Source organism: Choristoneura fumiferana, chromosome 7 (assembly GCF_025370935.1).
Source record: "Choristoneura fumiferana chromosome 7, NRCan_CFum_1, whole genome shotgun sequence".
Taxonomy (NCBI): domain Eukaryota; kingdom Metazoa; phylum Arthropoda; class Insecta; order Lepidoptera; family Tortricidae; genus Choristoneura; species Choristoneura fumiferana.
In genome coordinates this window covers 3,257,293-3,264,446 of record NC_133478.1, presented here as the reverse complement: position 1 = coordinate 3,264,446, position 7,154 = coordinate 3,257,293, and the positions used below count along the sequence as shown (strand labels likewise).

Sequence of the window (7,154 nt, the reverse complement as noted above, 5' to 3'; positions counted from 1 at the left end):
AATGTTTGTATTTTTTTATGTATGTTCACTGATTACTCAGTCAATTGTGGACTGATTTTCAAAATTCTTTTTTTATTTGAAAGAGTATTCTTTTGAGGTCGTCTCATTGTAACTAAGTCAAGATCTGATGATGGAATCCTAGGGAAATCGAGGGCAAACCTCAAATTTTATAGGGCACACCTATGGCGATTTTGGCATTTTAGCTTTAAGATATCGACCCATTCAGTGTGAAATGTAGTCAGTCAGTCAAAATATCTTTATTCAATTCAGGCTGTAACATGCACTTATGAATGTCAAAAAAAGTCTACCACCGGTTCGGAAAAACCTACAAAAAAAGTAAAAGCCAAAACTCCATTTTTCAGAAGCAAATAAAAAATGGTGACATCTATTTTTTGCATCTTCTTTTGAAATATTAGTTATAATGAACCACTAAAGCTCATTATTCTTAGGTTTTTGAGTACTTTATTACAGAGAAACCCAAAATAAAGTAGTTTCAATAGTTCCAAAGATAGCATGGCTTTTACTACCAAAAAAAATCATGCGACTGGGTCTGACGACATTTTTTTCAAGCTTTGCATCGTTTACTGATGCAAAAGTTTGTTGTAAAAGGAAACAACATTGGTTTTGTCGTAGGTAATTTTGTATTAAAAGACAAATCAAATTAAAGAAAGTGTAATTAAGTGTAGTAAATGCAGTAAACATTTTAGAAAAAAACATGTAATTTAAAAGTCTTTCATTATTTATCCAGTATTAATGTACATTTTAATAACAAAATAAAAGAATATCAAATTAAAATCAGCATAAACTTTAAACCATGCACAGGATATGCAGTTTAATCGAACTTGACTCGAAAGCTTTTATGATTCTCTGTATTACTTTAAAATAAACCAGTCGCTATTGAAAAAAAAGGTGTTGTACTCGTATGTTAGTCATTAAGCAAGAAGAAAATAACAGTGTGAAAAACGCTCAGTTTTTGATTGTGTATCTATATAATTAGTCTTTTAGAGGAAAAACTTAATAATTAAGTTTTTTATCCATATTTACTAAAGATCTAAACTAGCTACATTACTATAATAGACATAACGTAAACTTTGATAAAACTACAAAGCAAATAATAACCATCCATAAATAGTACAACATTTTATCGGTGAGTTTCGTCAAAATGTTGCAATCTACCTTTTACAGATAATTCTGTTTTAAAGTTTCTGGAGCCAAAATGGCAAAAACGGAACCCTTATAGTTTCGCCATGTCTGTCTGTCTGTCTGTCTTTCCGTCCGTCCGCGGCTTTGCTCAGGGAGCATCAATGCTAGAAAGCTGTATTTTTGCACGGATATATGTGTGTCTACACAACATGCCGACAAAATGGTACAATTAAAAATTAAAAAAAAAAAATTTTTTTTTTGGGTACCTCCCATAGACGAAAAGTGGGGTGATATTTTTTTCTCATCCAACCCTATTGTGTAGTGTAGGGTATTGTTGGATAGGTCTTTTAAAACCATTAGGGGTTTGCTAAGACGATTTTTCGATTCAGCGAAATGTTTGCGAAATATTCAACTTTAAAGCGCAAATTTTCATTAAAATCGAGCGTCCCCCCCCCCCTCTAAATCCCCAAGCCGGAAAAATTTGAAAAAAAAGGATGGTAGTAAGAATATCAAACTTTTAAGGAAAACTATAACGGTTAAGTTTGCTTGAGAATTATTAGTAGCTTAAGAGTAAATAGCAGCCTAAGGTATAAAATATACCGAAACTATGGAAGATTCCGTAGAAAATACGAAATCCTTAGAAAAACATTTCTTTATTTTATTCGTAATGGCTACGGAACCCTATTTTGGGCGTGTCCGACACGCTCTTGGCCGGTTTTTTATTTTATTAATAGTTCTCGGCAAAATTCATTTTAAAACCGAAGAATACCGACAGCTATTAATAACGTAGATAGACTGCAATAAGTTCCAGTCCATATTTTTTGTTGACATATCGACATTTACTATCTTACTTACCATAAAGATGATTCTAAAGCAATATTGTGGCCAGATACGAGGTTGTGAAAGTAAGTGGTCGATATGTATTTTCAAGGCGGCATCCGTTCACGATAACGTTCAAATTTCAAAAACTCTTTCCAGCCAAGAGGATAAAAAGCGACTTTCCACGCAGATTTCGAAGGTTAAAGACAGCTTTTTCGAGCTAGTGAGGTAATTTTTTTTTTATTAAAAAGCTACTTTGTCTCACGGAGTGCGCAAAATGCGATTTTGCTCACTGATTTTTCATAGCAAAACCTGCCTGTTTGAGCTGCTGAGGTGAAAAGGTCTTTTTCTTTCCTTTATAGTTTCCCGACACGGGAATCGAACCCGGGACCTCAGGCTTCGTAGTCAGGTTCTCTAACCACTAGGCCATCTGATCGTCTAAATCTAAAATATTATTATCATTATTTCCATTATTGTCTCTCAGCTGTAAGTAATTGAGAAAATACACAATTTATATGTATATATATAATGTGTTATAATTACATTAGGCACTCAATTAATGCAGAAACGACGAAACAGAAACAAAATTGTGTTGCTCTGAAAGGAGAACATTTTTATTAACCACAATATTACAAACATATTATGTCATGTAAAAAATCAACTAAACACTTTACCTGAAAGGAGAAACAACATTTAATGCTAATATTCCGCGTATTCTTCTATTTATTATTAATTATTTAATATCTTGTATGTCATTACGTTTTACATATCTTTTCAATTCAAATCCAACTGACAACTTTCAAAAGCAAGGCCATAGACAAATTAAATGAGGAGCTATGAACCTCATTTACATCTCCCCCCCCACATTAAGAACATTTATTCTATTTATTTCTTTATTTTTATGAAACTATTGAAACTGGTACTAATTTTGTAACATGAAAAAGATTTGATTCAGGTTTCTTATGCCCTGTGTTTATTCTGTAAATCGAGTTTGACAATTTTTCCACAATCTCATAAGGACCAATTTTTAATTCATCAAGTTTTTTCCTATTTAACCGATTTCCATTTTCAACATAAACCAAATCTCCTACTTTCAATACACATTTTTTCCTATTTTTGTCAAATTGGTTTTTATTATAATTGTGTGATTTTATACTATTTTCCAACGCTATTTGTCTATCTCGTAATAAATCATTATGTGTATGTTCTTTTTTCAATTCATCCGGTAAAATATCAACGTTTTTTCCTTCTAGTAAATACCTAGGTGAAAAACCTGTCACTGTGTGTTCCGTTTCATTATATTTTTGGACGCATTCGTGTGCAATAGTCGTCCAAGCCAATTTATTCTCTTTTTCGTTTATTTGCACCGTTATTTTATTAACTAGCGTCTGGTTCAACCCTCTCATTTAAACCATTCGAAAATGGAGCATTTACTGCCGTGAAGATAATTGGAATATTTTCTGTATCTAAATAGGTTTTGAACTCACGTGAATTTATACCCGGGTACTGATCGGATAGAATCATTCCAACCTTATTTCCCTGTATTACTTTTTGAACAAGCTTTATAAAATCATTTGAACTTGGGTTTAGAAGTCAGAATAGTGGCATATCTCGAGAAATGATCCACTAGTAGATGTAAATATGTCTTTGTTGAACGAGATCCGCCAAATCCACCAATAGTGTCTATGGATATTATCTCAAAAAGGATAAGTAGCAGGGCCCAAGTGTGACATTAATCCAAATTTGTATTGCCTCTAGATTTGTTTTTTATGCAAATTTCACAATCGTCACAAACTTTTTTGATAATGTTCATCAAATTTCTCGATGTATAAAATGGTTTAACTTTCTTTTCCAGTTGTTGTATGCCTATATGGCATAGTAAATAATGTACATTCTCTATGAGTTTTTTAGAGTACTCTTCAGATAAGACAATTTTTCCTTTTTTCCTATATTTTATAGTAAATATTGTTTTTTAGTTTAAGCTTATCTTTATAATTTTTTATGTCTTCATTTTTTCTTGATCACTTATTATATCTTTAGTTGAATAAAATTTATAATTTTCAAATTTTCATCTTGATTGTCACCTGGTTCTAACACCGGATTCCTACTCAAACAATCAGCTTCTAAATTGTATTTTCCTGGGAATATATTACCTCACAGTCGAACTGAGATAGATAATAGTTAGCGTCTCCCAATTCTTCATCCGTTCTAGCCTTAATTTCATTTTTTCTAATGGCTTATGATCAGAGAAAACCGTAAACCTTTCCCTATAAGCCAGTATTGCCAGTATTTTACTGATTCTTTTATCGCTAGACACTCCAAATATATAGCTTTTTTCTTCTTCTGTGTATCGTTCAATTTTCTCGAAAAATATGCACACGGTTTTTCCTCTCCATTAGACTGTGGTTGTTTCAAAACTGCCCCAATACCTTGAATTGATGCATCGGTATAAATATGTATTGGCAGTTCCGGATCGTAGATTGCTAATATAGGTTTCATACATAATAGACTTTTTATCGCCTCAAAAGATTCTTTACAGTCCTTCGACCAAATAAATGGCTGTCCCTTTCTTAGCAAATTGTGTAGAGGATTTAATACAATAGATATATTGGCACATATTTCCCATAAAAATTTATTTTACCCAAAAACTGACGAACATTTTTTTGTGTTTTTGGTGTAGGAAATTCTTTTATAGCAGTCAAATTATCTTTCAACGGAGTAACTGTATTATTTTCGATTATGTGACCTAAATATTTTACCGAATTCTGAGCAAAGTTACATTTTGAGAATTTTAGTCTAAACCCTTCTTTTGAGATTGCTTCCAGTAGTAACGATAAGTGTCTAATGTGCTCTTCGAATGTTTCAGAAAATATCAAAATATCGTCTATGTAATTAACAGTAAAATTGGAAAGGCCGTGTTTCCTTATAATGCTGCTTAATATCCTCTGAAAAATGGCCGGCGAAGTCTTTAAACCAAACGGCAAACATGTCCACTGAAAGTGTCCTTCTTGAGTAACAAATGCAGTTTTTTTCCTGTCCTCGATTTTCATAGGGATTGACCAAAATGCTGAGTTTATATCCAGTGTTGTGAAGAATTTACAATTCCTAGTTTTGGTCATTAAATCTTCAATTAGTGGAAATGGTTGTGATTCAGGAACAACAATCTTATTTAAGTCACGAAAATCAATACATAATCTCGATTTTCTTCCATCTTCTTTTTTGTAGGCTAATGTTACTGGTGCGGCGAAAGGACTATAAGATTCTTCAATTAACTTTTTTTCTAGTAATTTTGATATTTGCTGTTCTATTTCTTTCTTATCCTCAATAGTACACCTATATGGTCTTTTGCAGCAATATTTATCTATTAATAAATCCACATGTGCCTCATAGTCCTTTACAGTACCTATATCGTATTTATCTTTTGCAAAAAGCGATGTATATTTGCTAATTAATTCATCTATTTCAGATTGTTGCTGATGGTCGAGATGATTTATGAATATATTAAAGTTGGCAACCTCTATGTGCTCATTAAAATTTATTTTGTATTTATTTTTGTGTCATTTCCAGTTTTTCCTAAGCTGCTCACATCTTTATTGTTATTATATATTTTCCCTTCTATTTTATTACCTGAAAAGTCAGGAATTATTCCAGAATCGGCACATACTACCTTCTCATTATATTTATTTTTTAAAATATCAATATTTTGTGTAACTTCCAATTTTTCGTTTTGAGTGAGGCGAAATTTTTTTATACAATCTAATCCAACCAAGAAATCGTAGTCAAAATTTTCCTCATCTATCACGAAAACATTTATTATCTGTTCCATGTTTAAGATTTTTATCTTTAAAGTCACTATACCTATAGACTTTTTTACGCCATTAATCGTTTTTAGACCTGCAGTTTTAATATTATTCTTAATCGAATCGTCATTCAATGACAACAATTTTGAATTTATTAAAGACACATTTGATCCTGAATCATAAACGCCAAAGACATCCAAGGTGTCATTTAACAATAACTTAATTTTGATTAATGGCGGGATTTCTAGTTTTTTGGATCTATTTCATTTAATTCTGTCTCCAATTGAGAATTATTAACAGTTCTTATTTGATCTCGTTTAATGCCGTCACTATTTTTGTTCCTGAACCAACACAAAGATTCAGGGTGGTACCGATTTGTTTTGTTTTCCTTTTCACAAATTCTGCAGGGCCGGTATTTTTCGTTTTTTTCTTTAGTTTTATTTTCAAAGACAACAATTTTCTTTTCCGGAATCTTTTTACCTACCAAATGTTCTAAACCTCTGAGATTATTAAATAAATCTTCGGCTGCTTTCAAGTTTTTCCTGTCAATTTTGTCAGCTACAAAATTTGGCAACCCTGTAGCTATAAGATCTATCAGAGTCGGTTTGTCCATAGTTTTATTTATCTCTAATAAAAGACGTTCTTTTTTAACGCGTATTCTAGTAACGATCCCTGTATATATCTGAATGACATAGCATACCTGATTGGCGACCAACCTTTGTCCGCATAAGTTTCGCAAAATATTTTTGTCCACATCGACCATTCCGAGTTGACTGTATATTTTATAAGCATTGAACTATACCAGTCAAGACACGAGTCCTCTAAAAAATAACCTAAGAGCTTCAATCCTCTTCGAATCTTCGTCTATTCCTAATCGGGTACATTCAGTTTCAAAAGTAGCTATCCATTGACACACATTTGACGTTTTTCTGCCGAATTTTTCTAGGACGAATTTCTCAGTCAGACTTCTTATATTCTGAGGCTTTGACACATCTTAATGCCGGAAATACTTTCTAAAATTTTTGTCAATGTCTCTCCTGAAATCCCAGCCGCCGGAGTCTGTTCCCGAGTTTCTGGTGTAATCTCCTCCAACAGATATCCCTGAAATTGCATATTTCCATCTTCATCCATGTAACTCTCGCTTATTTCTGGTGTCACTGAAATCCACACTTGCCTCTTGTCGTGTCTTCTTTGCAAAGTGTTTCTTACTTTTTGGAAACCTTGTGTTGCTAAAATCGTATCATGTAGTCTTACCGGTTGTAATTTTTCCGGGATTAAAAAGACACGTTTATCAGCATCCGTAATTGAAGCCATGCAGATTACATTTGTTTTCGGATCTTCACCCGATTTAACTACGAATTCAAACCTTAATTTCTCCATCGCTGTTATTAT

The 7,154-nt window shown here is 32.5% G+C and overlaps 1 pseudogene; it reads right to left on the bottom strand.

Moving 5' to 3' along the window:
* Positions 1–5,603: 5,603 nt before the first annotated feature.
* Positions 5,604–7,142, bottom strand: LOC141429362 (uncharacterized; annotated as a pseudogene).
* Between the last annotated feature and the right edge of the window lie 12 nt (positions 7,143–7,154).